This window comes from Thermobia domestica, chromosome 12 (genome assembly GCF_964235325.1).
Source record: "Thermobia domestica chromosome 12, izTheDome1.hap1.1, whole genome shotgun sequence".
Classification (NCBI taxonomy): domain Eukaryota; kingdom Metazoa; phylum Arthropoda; class Insecta; order Zygentoma; family Lepismatidae; genus Thermobia; species Thermobia domestica.
The window spans coordinates 208,491,377-208,516,831 of NC_137465.1; the positions used below are offsets into that span (position 1 = coordinate 208,491,377).

The window sequence follows — 25,455 nt, forward strand, 5'->3', positions numbered from 1 at the left end:
TTCCAATTTACTTATTTATTTTACTGCTTTTATTTCATTAATTTGTTTCAAAACATTTTTTTAATTATGCTACCGTAACAGAACGTTTCACACATATAAAGTTGTACGGTAGTTAAAAATATTATGTATTCTGTAAGGATTATTAATATTGGAATCTAACTTGTACTTAGCTTCATTTTAAGTTTTATTACTTAGTTTTCCTTTTAATATTGAGAGACTTATTTCAAACTTTTCTTTATTTTCAGATGTTTTAATTAAGCTGATTAGATAGTACACATCTGATGCAATAACAAGCCATCAACGTAAGTATTGTAAAATTTTTAGATACCCATACTTGCTATTTTTCTGCTATGTTCACAATTTGTTCGCAAATATTGATTGGACGTACTAGCTTATGGAGTTACCATGAGCTATTTCAGCTGCAATAATGGATAGAAGGAAATTATAAAAGTGCCACAAACTTGCAGCAAGTTAGAATTTCAAATGGTGTCAACTTGCGGAGAAACTTGTACTGCAACTTTCAAGCAGTTTTGCTGCAAGCGTGCATGTAAGTTTGGATTGCAAGTCTGCTGCAATCTTATAGCACTTAAGTACAGCACGTAGTAATATATTTGCTAATTCAGACACACTGTAAAATATCCTACTGTCTCAGTTTTCATATGTAAATTACTTAATTCCTATAGATACTGATATTAATATTCGTATTCGTACTAATACTAATACTTGTGTTTATCAACAATCATCCAAACCAAATTTTTGCTGTATATTCACTTCAAAATTTCATGAGCATTCTACGTAGCAGCTATATTTGTGTTTCAATAGATCCATTGTTTCAGTTTTTCAATCAAATATGACTTTAAGAAACGATGATTGTCATGATTTTAAGATATCCTACAACGCTTCAACAATATCATGCTGATGAACTCCTTCGTGGCTAAGCGGTTAGCGTACCTGCCTTTGGCCTTAGAGACCCGGGTTCGATTTCCAGCGGGAGCTCAAGTGGTTCGGACTCCACGTTAATCAGTAGGTCCCGTCTTATATAACCTCACTGCTGAAAGAGACGTTAAACTCAAAATCAACTCAACTCAAGTATGATGCTGATTTGTTGCGTATAAACATATCATTCAAGAATGCAATATCGAGATATTTATGTAAATCCAGAGTAAAAATAAAAATATATCTTCGTGGTGTCCCTAGTTTGATCCCCGGCCAAGTAAGTTTGTGGCGGACAACATCGTGTTCGTGGGTTTTCTTGGGATACTCCTATTTCCTCCCACTTTCTCATTCCATCAATTCTTTAATCATGATTCATTTGTCTTAATCATCGACTCCCTTAGTCTAAAGGGTATACTTGTGCGACTTTAAACTGGCATATTTCATTTCATTTTTACAAATATATATTTTAATGCCTTAACACTATGATCATTTAATGCATTTGAACGTGTCCTTAGATAATGATATAAAGTGAGGTATTTAAGTGAAGTCAAACTGAAAAGAGAAATATATATATTTTAATACCTTAACACTATGATGATGATTTCGTGCATGTAAACATGTCGTTATAGAATGCTATAAAGTGAGATATTGAAGTAATATCAGACAAATATATATTTTAATGCCTTAACACTATGATAGTGATTTCATACATATAAACCTATCCTACAAAATGCTATAAAGTGAGATATTGAAGTGAAAAGACAATGCCTTAACACTATGGTGGTGATTTCAAGCGTACATATAAACATATCCTTACAGAATGCTATGAAGTGAGATATTGAAGTCAGAGTGAAGAGACAAATACGAGGGAGAATCAATAAGTTTTCGGCCTTGAGTAGAAAAAAAAGAGGTACGATCTTCATTGTTTTTTTTTTTCAACGTAATCGCCCTGGACCTCAATACACTTGGCCAATCGATATTCCAATATTAGCATACCCTTCAAAAAAACTTTCGTCGAGATTTTCCTTTACCGCACACATGACATCATTATCACTGTCAAATATATTTTCCAGCAGTTGCTCCTTAAATTCGAAAGTAGGTAAAAATCACTTGGGGCCAAGTCTAGGGAATAAGATGGGTGATCGATCAATTTGAAGCCAGCATCATGAATATCTGCCATTGCAACTGTTGACTTGTGGACCGCAGCATTATTCTGATGGAAGAGCACTTTGCCTGACAACTTTCCTCTTCGTTTCTCCCTGATGGTTTCGCGCAAACTTCGGAATAATTTTTTTGTCATAGTCACCTGTGCTGGTTTGTCCACGTGGCAAATGATCAATGAACAAAATTTCTTTACCATCCCAGAAGGCTGATGCCATTATCTTCCTGGCGCTGGATACGACGTGGAATTTACGGGTGTATGGGGAACCATAGTGTTTGCAATCCATAGATTGCCGTTTCGTCTCCGGATCAAATGATGGACTCAAGTCTTATCCATGGTTACAAATTGCTTGTAAAACTTTTTCTGAATTACGCTTTATCCTGGCCAAAAGTTCTTGGAAAGACACCACTCGCTGCCTCTTCGGATCTATGGACAACATTCTTGGCACCCATCGAGAAGATAATTTTTTCATGGGTAGAACATGGACCAATATTGACTGCATTTTACCACATGATACGTTAGTCTCCTCTACGATTTTGCGTCTAGTCACTCTTTGATCAGCCATAACGATATCATGGATCTTGTTTATGTTTTCTTCATTTGTTAGTGCGCATGGGCGACCGGCACGTGTTTTGCCCATACAGGACACACTGCCAAGCTTGAATTCGTGATATCATCTCATTATAGTTGAATATGATGGGGATGGAATGAACTCACCAATTCTTCATGGGTTTGCTTTGTGTTTAGTTGTTTCTTCAATACGAACTTTATCACTGCATAGGACTCAGAAGGCTCCATTTTCAACAAATGGCACAAAACGGTTCATTCACATCCCTGTAATTAGAAAAGAAAATGGGTTAGTACTTGAGATTTTACGTGTAAGTCTACTAAAAAAGACTACAACATAATGTATTAAATTTTAGAGGCTGGATCTTATTCCTAAGGGCATGAGGCTGAAGACTTATTGATCTACCCTCTTATATATTTTAATGTTTCTACACAATGATGATGATTTCATGCATATAAACATGCTTATAGAATTCTAAAAAGTGAGATATTTAAGTGAAATCAGAGGGAAAAGACAAATATATATTTTAATGCCTTAACACTATGATGGTGATTTCATGCATATAAACATATTCTTACAGAATGCTATAAAGTGAGATATTGAAGTGAAATCAGAGTGAAAAGACAAATATATATATTTTTTAATGCCTCTAGACTATGATGGTGATTTCATGCATATAAACATACTTATAGAATTCTAAAAAGTGAGATATTTAAGTGAAATCAGAGGGAAAAGACAAATATATATATTAATGCCTTAACACTATGATGGTGATTTCATGCATATAAACATATTCTTACAGAATGCTATAAAGTGAGATATTGAAGTGAAATCAGAGTGAAAAGACAAATATATATATTTTTTAATGCCTCTAGACTATGATGATGATTTCATGCATATAAACATGCTTATAGAATTCTAAAAAGTGAGATATTTAAGTGAAATCAGAGGGAAAAGACAAATATATATATTAATGCCTTAACACTATGATGGTGATTTCATGCATATAAACATATTCTTACAGAATGCTATAAAGTGAGATATTGAAGTGAAATCAGAGTGAAAAGACAAATATATATATTTTTTAATGCCTCTAGACTATGATGGTGATTTCATGCATATAAACATGCTTATAGAATTCTAAAAAGTGAGATATTTAAGTGAAATCAGAGGGAAAAGACAAATATATATATTAATGCCTTAACACTATGATGGTGATTTCATGCATATAAACATATTCTTACAGAATGCTATAAAGTGAGATATTGAAGTGAAATCAGAGCGAAAAGACAAATATATATTTTAATGCCTCTACACTATGATGGTGATTTTATGCATATAAATTAACCTTTATAGAATGCTATATACTAAGCTAAGTGAAAACTGAATGAAAGAAATATAGTAGTTTTATTTTTCACTTGCTTTAAGAAATTTCTACCCTTCATTGTAAAGCATGTTTTCATCTTGTTTTTGTCTTGCGAAGTAATTATCTTAGAAATCCTTCTTGGAAAGCACTCTGTATGTCTATTCATGGAAGGGGCATTGTTCCTGTTAATCACTCTGTTTGAAGAAACTAGAGGAGAAAAAAGTTTAAACCCGTGGCAACACTGGGGTTTTGTAATTGTTATAAGCTTAGCACTTAAGACCCAATCTGCGGCAACTTAACCCCACGCAAGATTTGCCATTTATTAAACAGCGCAGGGCATCAATCATTCAGCGTGACAAGAGCCATTCCCACAAGATCGCTAGAGCATGTCTTACAGCCACGATGCCTGCAAAACTTAATACAGAATATCATTTGGTTTTAGTCTTGGTATTATTACTATTAAGTGTATCTAAGACAAAGATTTTCTGAAATAATTACGAAAAAGTTGTTTTTGTTTAGTAGCCTAATAGCTTTTAACCAATGCTACATTAAACAATTCAGAATTTTAATAATTTAGAATAAAATGAAACAAGAAGTGCTGTTAAATGAATCTTTTGGTTCATCAACTTTCCCTTCTATACACAATATAGTTCAAAAATTATGTTCATTCTTCTCTCATTAAAAGGACGTATCCTCACAACCATGCTGAGAAAATAAGTATTTTGGCTTGAAATAGGTAGATGTTTCATTTGTCTCTGCTTATGGATAAGAGTACAAGAGATGAAGGCCAAGATTGTCTATCAAATAAAATACGTGGACTTTCTGCTGGACAAACACCGTGTGCGTGGGTTTTCTTGTGGTTCTCCCGCTTTCTTCCACTTTTTTTCTTTATTTCTCATCACCACGGTCTCCTTTAGCCTACACGAAATAAACGTGAGACGTAAAACTGAAAGATTTCTCTTCATTTCAAACAAACCACATCAAAGAATTCCCATATAACTGTTTATCATCTGCACATTTAGAACGATATAGAAATACATCCAGGTTCAAATCCCTGGAACTTGTGGTTAGTATTTCACGTAGTATATCAATAATTTCTAACTGATTCTTTGAGATTTCACATTGTACTAGTCACAGCTCAGTAGAACCCTCGAACAGTGGAAAAAGCTGCCAGATAGTCTGAGATTGATAAAATCCAGAAATGAGAGGCAAACAAGAACATAGATAACGTAGTCAATGTTTTAAGACTTACTATAATAGAATCCATGACTAGGCCTAGAATGATAAACGCTTGCTTATTCCATTCTAATACCAACTTCCCTCCCCTCCTTTTCTCATTATATTTCTGTCTGTTCCTTTCTTAAATTGTGAAAGAGAACTCCTACGTCATCAAACGGTCAGTTGTAAATGATTTCTCTAATCAACCACTCTAATCAACTATAAAATAAAACACGAACAAACAAAGAAATCTGACTCAAAACCCGATAGGTATTGAAAATATATAAATATTGTAAAATATGTGTCGTTGTACAGCACTACAATGCATTTAGAGAAAAAAAAACTGTAATGTCATTCTATCTTGCACACAGAACCTCACTCATTGAGGCAATGTGGCAGAAACTCGTACCTGAACAAATAGAATATTGTCTGAGCGATATGCCAACGGATCTTTAAATATCTACTTGATATATATATATATATATATATATATATATATATATATATATATATATATATATATATATATATATATATATATAGATAGATAGATAGATAGATAGATAGATAGATAGATAGATATAATTCTGGATTCTAATACTCTAATTATGTTCTATAAAGCGTTCCAAGCCAGCATCGCGGTACTTTTTCATTGTTGGAAAGTTTTGGGCACAATAACTAATTGGTTGTTTTATGAAGTTGGTCCGTTGTTGGAGATAATTCTAGGGAAAAAAGAATTCACGTTTGTGGCATTACAAAAAAGGACATTTCCTGGGGAATAAATGAATATAACAGCCAAACCTTCGGAAACAAATGTTGTTATAGGTTACACAGATAGAATATAAGTTACCTAGATAATAGAATGCAGGGAGAGGATTTATTTAAATCATTTTTTTTTAAAAAAAGAGCATAAAATGTATGGACCACAACATCAAAACTTTGTCGCTTCCATTCCTTAAATTAACTCCTGCTATGCTGAGTTATTGCTGAACTATTTACTTATGAAGCGGATAATATTACCTAAGTCGTTTCTGAGATGATCATCTAAAAATAAATTCACCTCCAAGAGTAAACTATCCCATGTGGAGTTTTCAGGAAAACTGACTTACCCTGTAAGCGCCAGCTCATTTACTTAAAAAGGATCATAAAATAAAATCCTAAATTACATAATCCGGGGTTTAACAAACCCTCACAACAAGTGAAAATTTCAATCGTTCTCTGTCAAGCTAACAAACAACATGAATGTGCTTCCTCGTAACTCGTTCAAAATACATATAATCCACTTGTAAGGAAGGCTAACAACTAACAGCATACGACAATAAACCAAGTGGATGATTCAAAACCACTGAATTAAGAATCACAAGGTTTATTAGGTTTATGCCTAATACTTATTAATATGTACAAAATATATTACAGTATAAAATTGATTGAACAAATATTTGTCTACTGTTCTTACACAATAACGATACTCATATAGGGTGACCAGACGTACTGATTTTCGCAGTACAGTACTCTTTCTCAAAGAGTTGTTCTGTGTGTTGCGAAGACGTCTAGAAAATCGAGAAATGTCCTTCTTTTTTAAAAATATCTTGCGAAATGTCGTGAGTTAACATTTCCAATATCTTCATATTTCATTCTTTATTCGCAACAATTTGAATCACAGGCACTCTTTTTCTGAATAATGAACCGCTGTGTTTTTAACACTCCTCTACAGATTAGGGAAGGAGAACATTCAACAAACCATTGTTTTTTTTCTGAAAAGAGCTTGTTGAGAATCGCTAAGATAGGGAAAGTTCATTTTTCCACTTACGACCGTGATGCTAATCAAATTAAGCAGAAGTTCCCTCGCGCCGGTCTAAATTTTCTCTCATTTCTTAAAATAATACCACGCAACGAAAATAGATTTTTTAAAAAAACTTTAGCCTAACACAAAGTTTCGTTGTACGTTCATAAAAATAAATCATCTTGTCATTTATCAAAGCATTTGGAGTTGTGTTGAATTCCTGGAATACTTTTGTTCAGTACTTTTCATTTTAACAAAAATGAATGATTAACTTAAGGTTAATGTTAAATGAAATGAGGACATGCGTATTACCGATGCAGTAAACTATCATATACTACGGTATTATACTTGTGTCCTACTTTCTGGTTGTCAGAATCTGGTCACCCTATACTCATATCACACAGTGAAGCATATGTCTGTCCTTCTTCTTTCTTCCAGTTGAGAGCACACTACTTGCTCCGTTCAACGCCGAATTCCCACTGGATGAATCGCTCCTGCTGCTTGTAGATTATATCCACTTGTTAGGCTCGTCAACTGGATAACAGCGTTGCCAGTCTGTAGAGTGACGTCACTCGGGTGATTGTGTACGTCACCTGGAGAGTTCTGTTGGGGGAGAGGACTACCACAACGCTATATTGTAGGGTGGTTTAAAAAATACTTATTTATGAAAAATGAGAAAAAAAATCATCTGTCGTTTTTGAGAAAAGTTCGAAAAGGATGTATCTCCAAGATTAAACTATATATCCCTCCTGATTTTTTCCAGAAAAATGTTTTATACTGTAATTGATGTTTTAAATATAAACAAAATCGTAAGAGTTGCTTTTGAAAACTTAACTATTTGCATTTTTCGTCCTCCAATAAAATAGTCTTATTTTCATGACAGCATAAAAGTTCGACCCCCTTTATCCTGAGAATATTATAGAAACATTACGTTTGGTCCAGAATATCGAATATGACCTGTATTCGAGTGTACATTCATCAGGACATACGAATAGACATCCACAAAATCATTTTTCTGCATGTAGATGCTATAAACCACTATAAATCCGCTAAAATCCACGATTATCATACTTACTTCTTTCCTATCGTCATACTAGAATAGAAAACTGCATCTGTATTTGCCATGGTGTTGATTACCTTTGCAAAGTAGTGGATTTTGTTCCAACATACGCAATATAAGCTGTCTGATGTTATTTGATGAGCCGCTGAGTTGCAAATTACACAAGTTAAACAGATAGATACCAGGTCGCAAGAACTAGGCAGGAAGAGGGACGTATAACATAGAGTGAGGATTACATGGTGCGGCCTTCCGCGTGGATTATAAACGACTAACAACTACAATCTCTTGTATAAACTTGTCCTTTCGGAACGGAATAACAAACAACAAATACAAACAACACTACTACATATTCATTCACTCAGTGTTAACAGGTCAGCTTCGAAATCTGAATAACGAAACTAGTTAAAATATTTTGCATTTACATCAGTGGCGGCTAATGTTAGTGTTGCAACGTTCTACAACGGCCAAAGTTTTTCAACTAAATTTGTTATTAGAAATAGCAGTAACGAAGTTAAAACGTTATTTTCCGTTACTCTCTTGTATACCTTAAGTAACATACTTTTCGACCTTTATCATATTGTAAAACCCTTTAACCCTTTTAGGATCTTTGGTAACTTTTGTTACCATGGCGTAGTATCGTCTTTCAAACGCTTATTTAGGTTCTATAACAGGTATTTAAGTCGGGTTCTTTTATTATTCAAGTGAAGAATGGACCAAAGAACACTCCAAATGCGTTTTGGAACCGGATGGTCAACTTTGCGGTGCCAAGTGAGGGCGGAGGGGCGTGACTTTTTTACTTTTTCTTAAGGCAGATTTCAAAAACTTTTCAGGTCTTTAGTTTACACGATATTGGATTGGAACTTTGCATACGAATTGTTGTATCTTCAGGTATTTCAAACATCTTTCTGAGATCTCTACTTGAAACCAAGGCCGGGCCCGAGGGGCTCAAGTGTTCCAAGGAATTTATTGATTTTTTCAGAAAAGTTTCCGGTTTTTCCCGATTTTTCCGGTTCAGATATATGATACGGACATGTGAGTGGTACTGTTGGAAAGAGATTGTTATATTAAAAGAATATATATAAGAAGAAGAAGAATTCAGATCCCTACGTCAACCCAGGCCTGGATCAGAGGGACAAAGTGTTTTGGTGGGATTTTAAAAAAACTTCCGGAATCTTCCCTAATTTTCTGGTTCAAGTGTATGATACAGACATGTGAGTAGTACCACTGGAAAGGGCTTGTTATACTGAAGAGAATGGCGTTTCAACCGTAACTCTAGGTTAAATAGAAATGATAAATGACGCAGTATATTTTGAAGTATATATATATAATATGAAAAAATAGGTCACCATTAGATTTTCAAAACTTTCTTCCAACCTCAGTTTTCAAGATACAAGAATGAAATTTTGCACACGTATTATGTACCGTATATAACGAGGTATTTCTTTTTAAAAAAATCAGATCCCTACGTCAACTCAGGACCGGGCCAAAGAGGCACAAAAATTTCAACTTTTTTTTCCCGAAAAATCTCCTTTTTTTTTTACGATTTTCCCGTTTCTGGTGTATAATACGGACAAGCAAGTGGTACCGTGGGAAATTATGATCTAGCCTGGAAACGAAACGAGGTATGATAAATGCTAAGAAAGCATAAATAGTAAGGAAGCAATAGCTGTTTGAGTAAAAGTCTAAAATTTACCTCAAGAAGTGGAAATCCTAAAAGGGTTAAACTGTTCAAAAAGGAGAAAACAACCCATTACAAAGTCACCTAATTTATGTTGCGTTGCAGCGAGCTTACAACAACCAGATTCTACAGCACGGATTATTGGAACGAATGTTATGGCTACTTTCTCCTATCCCCAAACTTAAAGGTCTTGGTCGTTGCAATGCTCGTGCAACGCACAGGACTTCCTGAAAACAAGAATCTTTCACATTAGCTAAATTCTTGTAATACACACCACTATTGGAATTCAGTTTACGTGTTCATGTTTTCAAGAGAGAAGAATGGTAGATGCCCAACCAATATAAAGACACATGTTTTAGTTGATCTCAAAGTTACAAAACAAGAAGAGAAATATGTATTAGATTAGCGTTAATTATCCTTTTATATATTTAGTGTAAGCTTCTTTAACAGTTACTTGAAAGCCGAATATTGGTAAGCCAGTATTTAGAATTATATCATAAGAACCACTAAGATGCTTCCCTAATTACGAATGTACCTTCAGCAAAGTAATGTCACTTGTGGAAATGTGTTCAGGCAGTGTCAAAAGAAAGATTTTTTCTTTCTTCTGCCCAACCTTTGAAAGGAACATTAACGTAATAAGAGATCAAGTTGATGATGACACAACCAAAGACTACGAAGAAAGAATGAAAACAGAGGAGAAAATGACAGTACAATATGGAGTGGAGAAGCACGAAATATATCTGATTTTACAATTTGCAAAATAAAGTCCGGTTCTAGTTAACAGAACAACAAATGGCAGCAATATTGTTTGCACATGTTTCTCTAGTTTCAAAATTTCCTACCATAAAAATCGTGAATTTGTTCAATTTAGTTGTGTTTTACAATTTTTTTATTTATTTTCATGTTCCACTTAATGTTTACGTCACAGTTACGTTAGTAAGCTAATGAATCCAATTTTCCCCCACCTTCTGCCTCCGAATTTTTTTACTCCAACACTTTACATCATAATTCATCACCCGTCACTGATTTACATGTTGCTAATGTTCACAAGAAAAAGCAAAAGGGCCTGCGGCTTTTCCGTGGAATTTAAATCTATCTGTAATATAAATTATGTGTTCAGGAACGAGTAATATTTGCTACATTTAATTCTCCAATATTTTCTTTAGTTCGTTACGTTGTAACTTACCTTATGAAATATTAATAATAAATAATTGTATGTGTAATGTGTTGTATGTCTGTGATTGTGTCTACTGTTATTCTCAGATGTTCGCTTACTCGGGACCAAGGTACGTTTGAGTATATCACCAGTTTAACCAGCTACAACCATCATAGAAGGATAGATCGCAACCAGAGATGCACTCATTTACTCCATAGTCGTGGGAGAAAGAATCGGAACTCAGAAAACCTGCTCTAGACGTGTGTACTGTCTTATGAAGTTTGCGCAACGGAGAAAAAAATATAAAGAAACTCGAAATTTAGAAAATAAAAAAAAATCAGGACTTGTAATATCTATCGATGGGTTCCTTGTAAAATTTCCTTTATGCCATTTTCGTACGGTGATTTGTCAGCACGACGGATAGGAAGACGAACTATTGTACAAATAATTGATCAAGCTCTACTGTACCAACCAAATAAATAAAAAAAGTTAGTGAGCCACATCCCGCGGTGGCTCAGTGGTAGAGCATTCATCTCCTGTGTTTGTGTTCCCTTGTTCGATCCCAGCTCGCGCCGTGTGAACTTTGTAGTGGACAAACACCGTGCTCGTGGGTTTTCTCGGGTTTCTCCCACTTTCTCCATTCCACCATTTCACTCATCTCTCATAATCACAGTCTCCTTTAGCCTAACCGGCATAATCGAGGGACGTAAAACTTAAAGATTTCATTTCATTTCATTTTTGGTTAAACTCGTTCAGCGATTCATAGCCAAACCCTTGCTCAATGTAGATATTTATTACAGTGCATGCTCACACCGTCATCTACATTATACTTGTCAGTTGTTAGCATTTGGTAAGTGTTTCCAAGAAATTGGGTTGGGTTGCGGGTTTCTATTTACTTACGTCAGAGTCGTGTATATGCGGAAGGTGTTAATTTCAGCAGTAATGCTATTTCTGCAAATAAGAACTGTTGCTATTCCTCTGAATTTGACTTCTCCGAAAATTTTGTTGACAAACATACCAAACTACAATAGCCACACAATAATACTATATTGTAAGGTTCCACATGTCTTCAGACCATGCTGTAATCATGTGTTTCTACTACACGTGCTTGAAGTAAAGAAACACACTATAGACGACAGCAAGGAGGTAGACCTCGTCCACCATCGCCAACATTCGACAAGTGACGTAGAGGCCAGCTATTTGGTATAAAAGAGGCGAGCACACCTTAGGAAGTATCAATCTCTCCCGGTTGATCAAACTGCTAAGTCGCTACGGCTCCTGGTTATTGGGAGCACCTTACATCTCTCTAAGATGCCTGGTCAATGAGAGTACCTTTCTTACATGCTCTAAGACATCTGGTCATTAAGCTCCTTTTCATGTCTAAGACGCCTGATCATCGAGATGTGCCTAATCACCAAACTTTTATTATTTCTCTAAGACGCCTAATCATTGAGATGTATGTAATCACCAAACTTTTATTATTTCTCTAAGACGCCTGGTCATTGAGATGTACGTAATCACCAAACTTTTATTATTTCTCTAAGACGCCTGATCATTGAGATGTACCTAATCACCAAACTTTTATTATTTTTCTAAGACGCCTGATCATTGAGATGTACCTAATCACCAAACTTTTATTATTTTTCTAAGACGCCTGATCATTGAGATGTACCTAATCACCAAACTTTTATTCCCTCTCTGAGACGCAGGTCATCGAGAGTCCCTTTACCAACAAGCCCTAAGATGCCTGGTCATTAGGTTCCTTTCATGTCTTTACCTACATAATTAAAGGACCATTACTTACTGTAACTTACTTGTATTCAAAAGAAACTTTTTGTAATAAAAGATGGTGGAAAAGTCCAACCACTCGTGTACCGTATTTTGCTCTACCATGTATAGAACAGAGAAACCTTTACAATATTTTTGTGGTGTTTAACACAAATTCTTGAAAAGTTCCTTGTGTGGAGGAACGGATTGGCATCTGTTGTCGTACCTGTGGTCCAAAAGCCATCGTTCCAGAGTCAAGAAGTATAAAATATTCGGTTACATAATCCATTTGTCCTCGTCTAAGAACTTTAGTTTATCAGCTTATTTAAGATGGATCACTAGGTGTTCTCGGTGCTATGCTAAAAGTTGCTTGAATAGTGCGGCGTTGCCAGATAGTGTTGAATGTTTACTGATGTCAGATAATAAAAGAAGTAATGATGGAATTCTGCTTGGATACTTATTGGAGAAATTAGTTTTCGACTCTTACTGCAATTCACAGTTAAGTTCCGCTTCTCGAACTGCAACGCTAGAGTCCAGGAATTTTCTTATTGTAACTACCACAGTAAACGTACAAATTTGGCAACAACGCATTATGGCGTTCTGAGCAAATTTCTTCTCAACATCTATTTCCTTACATGTAAATTAAAATTTAAGTAAAACGTGAAACATAACACAAAAAATGGTCAAACAATACACCTATTTTGTAATAAGATCGTTACTCTAAAATACTTTCTACATACAAATAAACATTTCAAAAAACTGAGTACTTCTATTAAGATCTAACAGCGAGTGTCATCTTGTGTGCTCATTGTAAAACGAATCAAATATTTTATTTTATTTGTTATCTTTTTCGATATCAGAAGACACAATCAAATGAATCATTATCTTGTGTAGTAGCTGAAACATGACTCTATCTTACAGTAAAATATTTATAATATGTAACGTTTCATTGCGCAATAATTAAGGGAATGAGCTAAAATATGTATTGACTTCCGGGTGGTGATCCACCTTAATTTGAGAGAAATAATAAAGTCTGCAGAAATCACCCAGGTTTCGTGCTATCACAATCAACTGTATCCCTTAAGTCATTACTTCTCCACCTTTTCTCTAGTTTTTCCTATAGTCAGGACGGTCTAGGGATACTCTCCCTTCACCAGACAGAACCCACCTTCGTACGAAGGTTTGACAGTATGTTGTCGTGACTTTTAAAACTTGGTATTTCATTTAACACTTTCAATTCTAAGCCCGAGTAAAACTTGTAATACCTCATTTTAATAATATAACCGGACGGAACCCGGGAATAGGTCGCCTTTTACATAAGATTTTTTTTTTCAGATGCCTTCCGCGGGATGTGGTCAATCGTCGGTTCAGTGAAAAACTTATTTAGACTCGTACCTAGAAAAACAAATATATTTTTCTGATGGGTAATGGTCAAATTGACGCGTTGAGAACCCAACTCAATGAAACCTGTACTTGTCAGAAAAAGAAGAAATTGAAAAGCTTGTTTTCTAAAAAAAAAATATATGTTCTTCTCGAAAACTATTTAGTCTACGTAAATAATACAATAATTTAAATTTAACATGGACTAGGTTTGCACTCGAAATAGGTACAATTTGACTGTCAGCGACATTGATATAATCACATAAGTGAAACTTTGACGCTCAAGACTATTTTAAACTGCACTCCACCTCAAAACAAGATGCCGATAATCATTCCTTGTACACTCATGTCCAAAAGTATGGTCCCATGTCTATAAATATGTTGTTGTAGGAATATAGTTTGATAACGTATTCGCCCTGGTATTTCTTACAATGTTAGTATATGTATAGTCGGCAAAAACATGTATGTGGCAAATTTCATGTCAAAAGAGCAGTAAATAAGAACAATAAAACGAAAATAAAACTTTCTTGTCCACTTAGCAACATTTTGTTTTATTCATTCTAATTTTCGTATTTATTATTCTTTTCCTATAAAATTTACCACAAATATACATTTCCCGATTATACACATAGTATCAGTATTAAAAGTATCCTGCAAAATCATTATCAAATTATATTCTTACAAGAAGACAGTTATAGGTATGCGACAATCATTTTGGACATGAGTGTACATTTTTCCATGAAACTGAAAACAGTTCATTTATTGCAACTTCGTAGCAATTTCAACAACAATATTGCAACGATAGCTTTCATGCATATTTAGTTTTAGGAAAACAAGTTCAATAGTACGATACCTTATGATAACAAATCTTATCATAAGGCCAGACTTGTTTAAACTTGTTTTGTTTATGCTGTTAAAGATATAATAAGTTAAGAAGCCATAGCTGATTCAAGTCAAGGATCTTGTAAAATAGAGGATCTGCCCATATAAATATTCATCCTATTAAATAATGAAGCCAAAAAACAACCGAGCATCGGCACGTCTGATTGGCTACTCTCGTTTCCGCCATCGTCTGATTGGCTACTTTCGTTTCCGCCATGTTTGTTGCCTCAAAACATTGCGATCTTATTGAGTGAAGTGGGCAGAGTAGGGGTGGCGAAACTGTGACGTATGGCTTCAAGATTTTGTTGTAAGGGCAGATCCTCTATTTTATAAGATCCTTGATTCAAGTATATTTTTAATTTCTGCAAAATGAATGAAAAGTATTAACGAAATACAAAGTTTAAAAGTAATAAATATAATTTAATTTATTGAAATAATTATCATGATAAGTTTGGATGATTATTGAAGTAATTTTAATCGAACTGTTACCGCAATATTTAATTATATATGTGTGTTGCAATATCAATAATAACTAGCTTTGTGTTTCATTTTCACATTAGTTCGCGAAACAACATTTGCACTTAAATAAAAGAGCATTTGCTTGAAGCAATTTTGTAGCGAGCCTACTAAACAGTAACAGTATTTGTACAGAGCGTTCAAAAAGTCTCTATACATCTGAATTGTCACATATTCAAAGCAACGAGAAAATGATTTTACTCAAAATTTGTTATATTTTATGGCATAAAAGCACTATGTACAGGGCGTAGTATATACACACACATTTTCACAGCAAATGTTAGAATTGTCCCCTCTGAGCCTCCAAACATGCTTGCATACGTTTCTTCTTGTTCTCAAATACTCTCACAAGTTGTTCATGTGGAATGCTATGAGCAAAATCTCGAATAGCTGTTTCGAGCTCTTGTAGCGTGTGGGGGGTTCCCTTTATAAACAGAATTCTTTCCATAACCTCAGAAGTAAAAAATCCGGAGGAGACAACATCACCAGACTTGTCCATAACAAACCGTGTAAACCATTCGCAATACTGCACTCGTTTTACACTGTCGGGAGGAAGTAACTGCTGCACCGCTCTCACCTTATACGGGATAAGACGCAGTTTCTTACGAACCGCCTTTTGTGCTGTATCAACACTTATTGCTTCTTCCTGAGCAAGTTTTCGAAGTGGTTTATGGGGGCTACGTTGCATTGCATCCGATATGTGTAGCATTCTTTTCTTCATCGAGCACTGACGGTCTACCACTTCGATCATAGTCCATTACCGTTCCAGTGTCTCTAAATTTATCGATCAGTGCCCTTACAGTGTGACTATTCGGAACAGGTGTATCCGGAAACCTAGCTGCAAACTTATCTTTGACTGTCTGTTTGTACTCACCTTGTTCACGGAACACATGTTCAACCAGGAATATTCGTTGTTCCAAAGTTAACACCAGTGTTTCAGAGACCGCTAACTAGATGCAACAATCACTTCAACGTCACTTTGCCGACTGGAATCTAAGAAAGGAACTTCACGCAAGACGATAATATAGCAGTGTTGCAAACCTTCGCATAAAATTTTATTTCATGTGACTTTGAATGCGACTTTGACTTGCCACGATTCAAGTGTATAGAGACTTTTTGAACGCTCTGTATTTGTAGGCTTAATTTTGGGCTACACAATATTACCGCTTCTTCAAATACGTACATTGCTCATCTTGAGCCTTACGCTTTTAAACTAATCCTGTGTATGTTCTAACGTTTACACACCTGATCTTTGAGAATGTGTTAATACAGTTAAATCCTCGCTTCATCTACAAAAGTCTAACTGAATTCCATATCTAAACATGAGAGAATTGTAGAACGCACAAAAAAAGAAATAACTTTGTTTCATAGAAAGTAAAACACAACAGCAGACAGTTCATACTTCTTTTGAAGAGCAAACATTAGCCAAACTTTAGTTTCGTTCTGCAAGCAAAGACAAGGCAACAGATAAACAAAAACAGATGAAAAATCTTACAAAGTAAACATATCTCAGCAAAATTACGTCAACAAATGCAACCGTGTTTCAAAGCTTTGTGCTTCATGGTCAGAAGAAACTCAAGCATTGCACTAGCAGATATATTTACTAAAGGATTGGAGAGATATTTTATCAGTTCTTCAGTCAATAACATTGGATGAAATTTCACGGTAATGCTTCTGGGAGGTAATGGATAACTTCATAACACACACACACACACACACACACACACACACATATATATATATATATATATATATATATATATATATATATATATATATATATATATATATATATATATATATATATATATATATATAGTTCCTCCGGTAGAAAAATATCCATTTTTAAATATAATTCTGTCGATCGAATAATCTAGATTTGAAAGCTAGTGAAGAGAAGAACAGAAATTAAGGATATTCGAGCGGGCAAGTTCTCAGAAAAGTTTCCAGCACGCAAAACAGAAAATTGGTGAAGTTAGTAACATACACAAAGCTGAACTTCACAGTAGCTACAAACTCCCTCTGGCGCAAAAGATCTGAATTCCATTTCAAGTGGGAGCTCATGCACTTCGAGCTCTACGTCTGTGCTCGACGGAACTTTTAAAAACTGAATCTAATCAACTGAATGCAATTTAAGAGGCATATGCATCTGGGTCTACCGAGTCAAGATCCTTCCCCTTCGAAAACTTCCTAACTCAACCTACATTTGTACAATTTCTTATGTAAAAAAGTTATACTTATTTAACTGGATTTTGATTGATGCAGTATGAAAATTTCATCTTACCTTTTTTTGTATTCTTTCTCTTATAAAAACAATCTATTTCTATCATTTTTTCTAAAAAAATATAGGTGGAAGTATTTTACAATTACTTATCAGGTACAGAATAATACCTGTTCAACATTACGTACACGTAGCGGCTTGTAATATTGGACCTCCGTCTACAAAAATTTTGAGTGCGGGTCTGTAGGCTACCGAATATCAAGCTGGTAATAAGGTCATTGAAGACACCTAACTTGAAAAAAGCATTCGTCTCATCTGGAAGGATTACATAGTATTTTGGGTAGAAAGTCTTAAGGAAAGAGATTTTTTGGTAAAATAAAATGAAAGTGGAGTCATAATATAGCTACAGTATTAGAGAGAGAAGTGGCATCCAATACACAAAATGGATTTGCTTACCATTGGATACAATCCGATGGAAAGATTTTTGATTGGTTGCTTGAATTAAAGTCTAATATACCATTCAGCAGGAAGATGCATGAGACAGAAAGTTACAGATTAATGTGGGGTTCGAACTACATGAGTTTCCACTGGTAAAAGGAGATATTTTGCTTCTGTGATGATGAACCTTACATTTCTATCGTTAGAAGATACCACTATTATTTCTAAGTATTAATTCTACAATATTGTTGTCCAAACGGCAGATATCAACTGATAGATGCGCATTCTAATTGGTAAATATCATCGAGTTCAACAAAATATAGAAATTTTCATGCGTAGTTTTTGAGATAATTTTGTAGATCTAAAAGTTGATTTTTGTACAAGAACCAAATCACGAATTAACATGAAACTTGTGCTAAAGTATTCCCTCACTGACCTCTTCATTATTACACCAGCAAAATGACAGTACGTAGTAAGCTTAACAAGGTAGAACCAAAATTACCTTTAACCCTTAAGATTTAATTTCGGGGGGGGGGGGGGCACGACGGCTTAGTGGTACAGTGCTTACTATGGTGTATGGAATCCCTGGTTCGATCCCCAGACAAGTAAATTTTTGGTGGACAACATCGTGTTCGTGGGTTTTCTCAGGGTTTACACCTATTTCCTCCCACGTTATCATTCCACCAAATCTTCCATTATCATTTACTTGCCTTAATCATCCGTCTCCCTTAGAATAACAAGCATAATCGTGGGGCGTTAAACTTTGACGTATGGGACCCCGTTTTAATTCCCCATAGGAAACCACGCTCCTGTCACAATAAATCGTTCAATTAAACTTAAACCACACCACTCTCAAATATTTATGTACACAAAATCGTGTTTTTGTAGTAGTATTTTTTAACAACATCTAACATAAGACCGATGAGAGTAGGCCGTTATGTTGGTATTGGGCGCCTAAATCTGTTGGTACCTCTCCATACCTTTCATAAGGCGTATTGCAATGGGATGGATCTGCATGATTTAACCTACCCTCTTCCGTAACCTTGACGACTCTTCACCTATGACATTAGCATACAGTACCTGTATACATTGGACGATCCTTCATTTTTAAGTGTTTGCATTATTTATTTTTGCATTATTTGTTTTTCATTTATTTTTTTATTATTATTATTATTATTTTTTTTTTTTTTTTTACTTTCTCCCCCTCTCAAAAGTTCATTTCTTGATACTCAATACCAAAATGCGAAATCCTAACCAATTGATGGATGACTTGGGGAGAAATGTAACGCACAAAAGGAAAGATATTATCAAATATTCTTTTTTTTTTTTTTTTTTTTTTTTTTAAATACATTCTCCCCTTCTTCCACTCTGCTAGTCAATATTGCAAACGAAACTTGTAGTGACAAATCACACATCAAGAGCAGATATTCAATATTTCCGCCTCCGTATACTCGCGATCAGTGGAAATTGAAAAGAGGTTATAGATATATCTGGTGGAAAATTGCTTTCAAATCCACAGATATAGCGAACATCTGCTCTCATTTCTAGGACACTTTATACCCAATTCTATATTGATTTACAAACTTTTCACTTTTGCTGGCTTATTTTATCGTTCATTGAAGAAACTGTGGGCAGAAAGAAACCAATTGGATTCTCAATAGGAAGTCTCAATAAATGCCATCAGGGATATTTTCAAACTGATGACGTCTGTTATTTCTGTTGCGTTCCTTGAGAACGTACGATAATATCCTGTTATTTCTGTTGCACCCGGACATGTGGTCCTCTACAAACTATACATTAAAATCGTGCATAATTAAAATCTCCAATACTTTACATTTCATTTTCTAACCGATTTAAAAAAAAGGAAGAATTTCTCATTTGACCTATATATATCGAGTGTTCTAAAACTAGCGCCCACGGACCACAGAATATTATTCTACAAGTCAAAATAAGGCTATATATATATATATATATATATATATATATATATATATATATATATATATATATATATATATATATATATATATATATATATATATATATATATATATATATATCTTTCCAGGCCTCGTCTGGAGATACAGATTAGATCTACCAATTTATCAAATATTTATATCGATTCTTTCCGGATAATTGCTAAAGTCTATATTGATTGACACTAGCATCGATTATTAGTATAGAAATCAATTTAACTGCTTGTTGTATTCGTAAAATAATGCTAATGGCTCCAAGTTAATATGCGACGTTGCCAGATTGTGAAATTTTGATTTCCCAAAGCAGCTGAAAAAATGAAATGAAATCTTTGAGTTTTACGTCCCACGGTTATGCCGGTTAGGCTAAAGGAGACGGTGATGATGAATAATGAATGAAATGGTGGAATGAAGAAAGTGGGAGGAAACGGGAGAACCCCGAAGAAACCCACGCACACGGTGTTTGTCCACCACAATGTTCACTCACCGGGGGCTGGGATCGAACCCGGGACCCCAAGCACCAGAGGTGAACGCTCTACCACTGAGCCACCGCGGCCCCCATAGCAGGTGAAGGAGGCCTCAGAGGACATACCATCATACAACATTTTTGCTTCATTTTGACTTGTAGAATAGTGTTCTGTGGTCCTTGAGCGCCATTTTTAGAACATCTTATCCGGGTCGAATGAGAAATTCTCCCTTTCTTGAAAATACGAAAATAAAATGAAATTATCCAGTTTAACATCCGACAATTATGCCTGTTAGGTTAAGGGCGTCTGATGATTAAGGCAAAAGAATGATAATGAAAGTATTGGTGGAATGAAAATGTGAGAGAACGCTGAGAAAACCCACGGGCACAATGTTGTCCACTACAAACTTACTTGGCCAGGATCGAACCAGAGGTTAGCGCTGAACCACTGAGCCACTTTTTCCCTCGTATATATATATATATATATATATATATATATATATATATATATATATATATATATATATATATATATGAGCGTGTATGTATGTATACAGGTTGAAATTTTTAACTTCAGACTGCAAGACTGCATAATATGTGGAGAAATAAGCATCGGACAAGATAGGAAAAAAAAATCGAAATAAAATTATTGAAACAAGAAATCCATTTATGATCAAATTAGCCCCCTCACTCCATGGTGATGAGGTGACGGACAAATTTGAAAACTTAAATGGGGATTCCCAGCTTTGTTACAGATTTGAATTCTTAGGGGAAGTAAATAAATGTTATTCGAAGCATTTTTATCTATTCTCGATAGATGGCGCAATAGGATAAAGCTAATTTTATTAAATTCTCTTCAATTGAATGTCGCCTCGTTTCATTTTATAATAAATCTGAAAAATTTCAATAATTCTCTCACTTGTGTTCTCTTATTTATGTTTTATTGGTTGCATCTTTATGTTGTCATAAAATTATGCAAATATAGTTAAGAAATAACAAAGAACACATTTAAAATAGAATGTAGTAAAAAGTATCAAGTTGAATGTGGTGTCATCAATTACGCCAAATGTGAAATAAAATTCACTTCAAAAGTAATACAAAATAAACAAATGAAAAAAAAAACTAATAACCGCATGCCTTAAACGTCGCCAATACCTAGTGGTCCACTTGCCGGCAAATGTCGATTGTCAATATAGTGACGCGTCGAAGGATTACCACTACTGTGCCACTAACGGGAGGGTTTCGTAGAGTCCAAACAGATATTTTGAGTCGGGGTGTTGACGTTACCACCGCGTAGCAATGAGGATTTCAATTTGGCCCCCGCTTCTTCGATTTGTGGCGTAGAATCGCGAAGGAACCAACACGAACTATCGTCAGTCACGTGCATCCGCTTATTGTTGTACAGTATATTATATTTTTCTGACGAATTGTTTCTAAAGTGAGCTCAAGGGTTCAAGAGTAACCCCTGACTCTACGTCATGAAGTGAAAAATCTTGAGATGAGTACGTATAATTGTATGAATTTAGATGGCAACTGTCGCCGATCATTTGAAAGTAAATATGGGAGAACTATGAAATAAAGTAAATAGACACGCGTCATTTTGTTATAAAATTACATGGTGAACACATTTTATCTGATTCCAAACGGTTAGCGTCGAATATACACGATTATACTAGCACTCTGATTAGCCACATTAAGAAGACCTCAATGATTTATCCCTCTACAAGCGACGATTTCTTCATCGCTGCCGTGGTCAAGTCGGAAGAATTCGGGCCTACTAATCCTAAGGTTGAAGGTTAGTGCTCACCCCAGAGTAATTTGTTAAACTTTTTTTAAAGTATTTTTAGACTCACCTAAATGTAAACAAATAATGCATGTAGACGATTTAACGTATTTGGGGGGAGTAATTTTGTGGTTCATTGGCGTTTCGTCGCGTCTCTGCCACTAGTGGTATAATTTTCAAAACAGAAGTGGAGTCACTGTGGCGAGATGTCGCTAGTTGCCCATCGATGGTCTACCGACGCTTACGGCATGGGGAAACTTCATTGACAATTAGATGAACATCTTTCAGAATTAAAAAAGTGACTATTAAGTATAAAATTATATCGTATAGCCTATAAGGTGCTATAGGCGTGATTCACAGAGAGATGCAGTCGATAAAATGCTTGACAGCTAGCTAGTATTACTACTGTACTCTACACTGCTACTTGGTGGTATAGTCAGCAGACAGAACGCTGTGTACTGGTCTATTGATAACTACCACATAGTTGTGAAATTTCACTATCAAATTGTTCTTCCAGTGAATGTGAGATGTGGAATACACAGAAATGTTTTATTAGGCCCCTAACAGGTTAACATCAGACGAATACCTATATCATCTGGAGAACCCTTCAGCCGTATCTCAATGACATGTCTTTGGAATAGAAACGTTTATTTTATTTCCAGTACAATGGAATACCGCCACGTTACGGCCGTAGAGTTTGACACTGGCTAAACGAGGTGTTTCCTGGTCAATGAATTGGTCACAGAAGTCCTGTGAAATGGTCACACAGGTCACCTGACATGCCGCCACTAGATTTTTGCATATGGGAGAATCTAAAGTCAGTCACGTATCGAAGTGTGGATCACCTGAAGGAGACTATCAGGCACGAGTGTAGAGAAATAACACCTGAAACACTGTGGCGTATGTGCGGTAGTGTATGACATCATATCTACACGTACATGTGCTACCAGCAGAAGAGAAATTAATTTGAACGCCTGTTTCAGTACTGCCCAGAAGTGGCGTCTGGCAGCTTGTACCGTACGTACGTGAGTCTGGTTGATTTATTTTCAGTAACATGTAGAATGTGCTCAGTAAACTTTGTAAGGAACTGTATCATATGTAGTTCATCCGCATTGTATATTTCGTCCATAAGGCACTTAAAATTGCACTTAAAATTTGTAGTATGTTCCTTTCTTCCTTACGACATAAATTTTGCTTGCTTTCCGTCCCATTTTTGCGTGAACTAATGCTTCTATTGTTATATTATGACTGGTGAAGTTGCTTTCCCAAGTTCCATTCCTGCGGTTACCAGTGTAGAATCAAAACTACTAGTGTAGGGTTGCCATATTTCAAAAATGAAAATCCGGGTCGCTACTAAATTACGAGAATGTTTGAAATGCTTAAAATGAAAAGAAGTGCTATTTTACTTTCTTCCATTAGATAAAGTTTGTCAAGTATTACGTAATCACATTTTTAGTCATTTTAGTAGATCTTTGCCTCACTAGTTAAGCAACCGTAAGCAGATGATTTACCTCCTCCCCTGATAAGCAATTTTTTTTGTTAATTTTCAGGATCTGTTATATTATATACATATTCCTTTCAAAAAGCCAAACTATAATATTCCTTTCCTTTCTTCTTCACTGGAATCCGGGACATTTAAGCTTTTCGAGGAGTATTTTCGGAACGCCGGAAAGGAGAATTCGATTCCGTGTCGGTCCCTGATTTTCCGCGACAAATGGCATTCCTATGCAGGTCTGATTTGAAAAATTCCAATTCAATATCTATCAATATTTTTAGATTCAATATCTATCATTTTCAGCAATTTTGCTCTTTATATATTTTTTTTTCATATCTGTATTCATAATAAAGTTGGCCTATAACTATGGACTTTTGCAATTTTCTATTTTTTTAAACTCTCAGTTTTAATTAAACTAAATCACAGTTTTATAGTTTCAGTTCTTTTTTATGTGTTTATGCAGCACAGAGATTACGAAGGACTGGACATACTACTAAAGTCGGCTTTGAATTCGGTGTATTCGGCGGGTGTACAGACCATCATCCAAGATCAACCCTCAAAGTATAGAACATTCACTACTACATTAACTTACTTCCAAAAGGACTGCATTACAGGATTACGACATTTGTCCCGGCATATTGAGAAAAATCCGTTATCCGGACAGCGGTATATTGTACAAATAAACGGATTCCGTATGTTATCCATATTATATATATGTACTGCTTTTTCCCGTTTAGATGTTGCATCATGCAACTTTAGGATGTCTGACATCTAACGGCCATACGTATACGTATGTCACATACGCCAGCTATATGTATGACATCGTATGTGTGTATACGTATCTATATGTATGACATCTAACGTATGTATACGTATGACATGTCACATACGCCAGCTATATGTATGTATACGTATGACATCTAACGGCCATATATTGCATACGTATACGTATGTCACATACGCCAGCTATATGTTATATACGTCCATCTGTATGTGAGATCCTTAGTGCCTACATACAGTTCTTTGTTTCATACGGAAAGTACGCGTAATTGGAACACTTATACGGAAAGTATTATAAAACATACGTGATCAGTTGTACGTTTGTTGCAGGATGTTACATATGGTTATACGTTAAGTCCATAAACTACAGGATTTACGCATGTAACTTACGTTTTTACGTATGCCACATACTTTTATTTTTACCATATTATTATTTGAATCAGGAAAAATATACTAAATGAAAGCATTACATAGGAAATAATACTAAAACCATTCAGGAATTGCAAACATTTAAAATTGCTTACTTTATCCCCATAAAATTCGCAAATAGCGTTAACCAATATTTAAAAAGGATTTTTTAATACATTTATCGGGTCATTTGAAGTGTCTTGTTGGTCCAATTTTTGTCCGTCAGATCTAGGATTGCCAACTGTACTTTAAGGAGGAGCAAAGACAGTTGGCGATTTTAAAAAAAATCATCTCTACGATTCCTATGTATCAGAGATTAGTAAACAACAAATGGTTATACCTTCTACATAGACAGTACATTTGTGATTAGAAGAAAAATGAAATGAAATCTATAGATTAACGTCACACGATTGTACTCT

At 35.1% G+C, this 25,455-nt stretch overlaps 1 protein-coding gene across 1 annotated transcript in view; it reads left to right on the plus strand.

Annotated features, from left to right (window-relative positions):
- The first annotated feature begins 243 nt into the window (after window positions 1–243).
- Window positions 244–25,455, plus strand: part of LOC145666999 (putative G-protein coupled receptor No18) — a 624,395-nt gene continuing 599,183 nt past the window's right edge. Inside the window, exon 1 of the mRNA XM_081734677.1 lies at window positions 244–302. The gene's annotated coding sequence lies outside the window, so the exon portion shown is untranslated. The remainder of the gene's footprint in view (window positions 303–25,455) is intronic.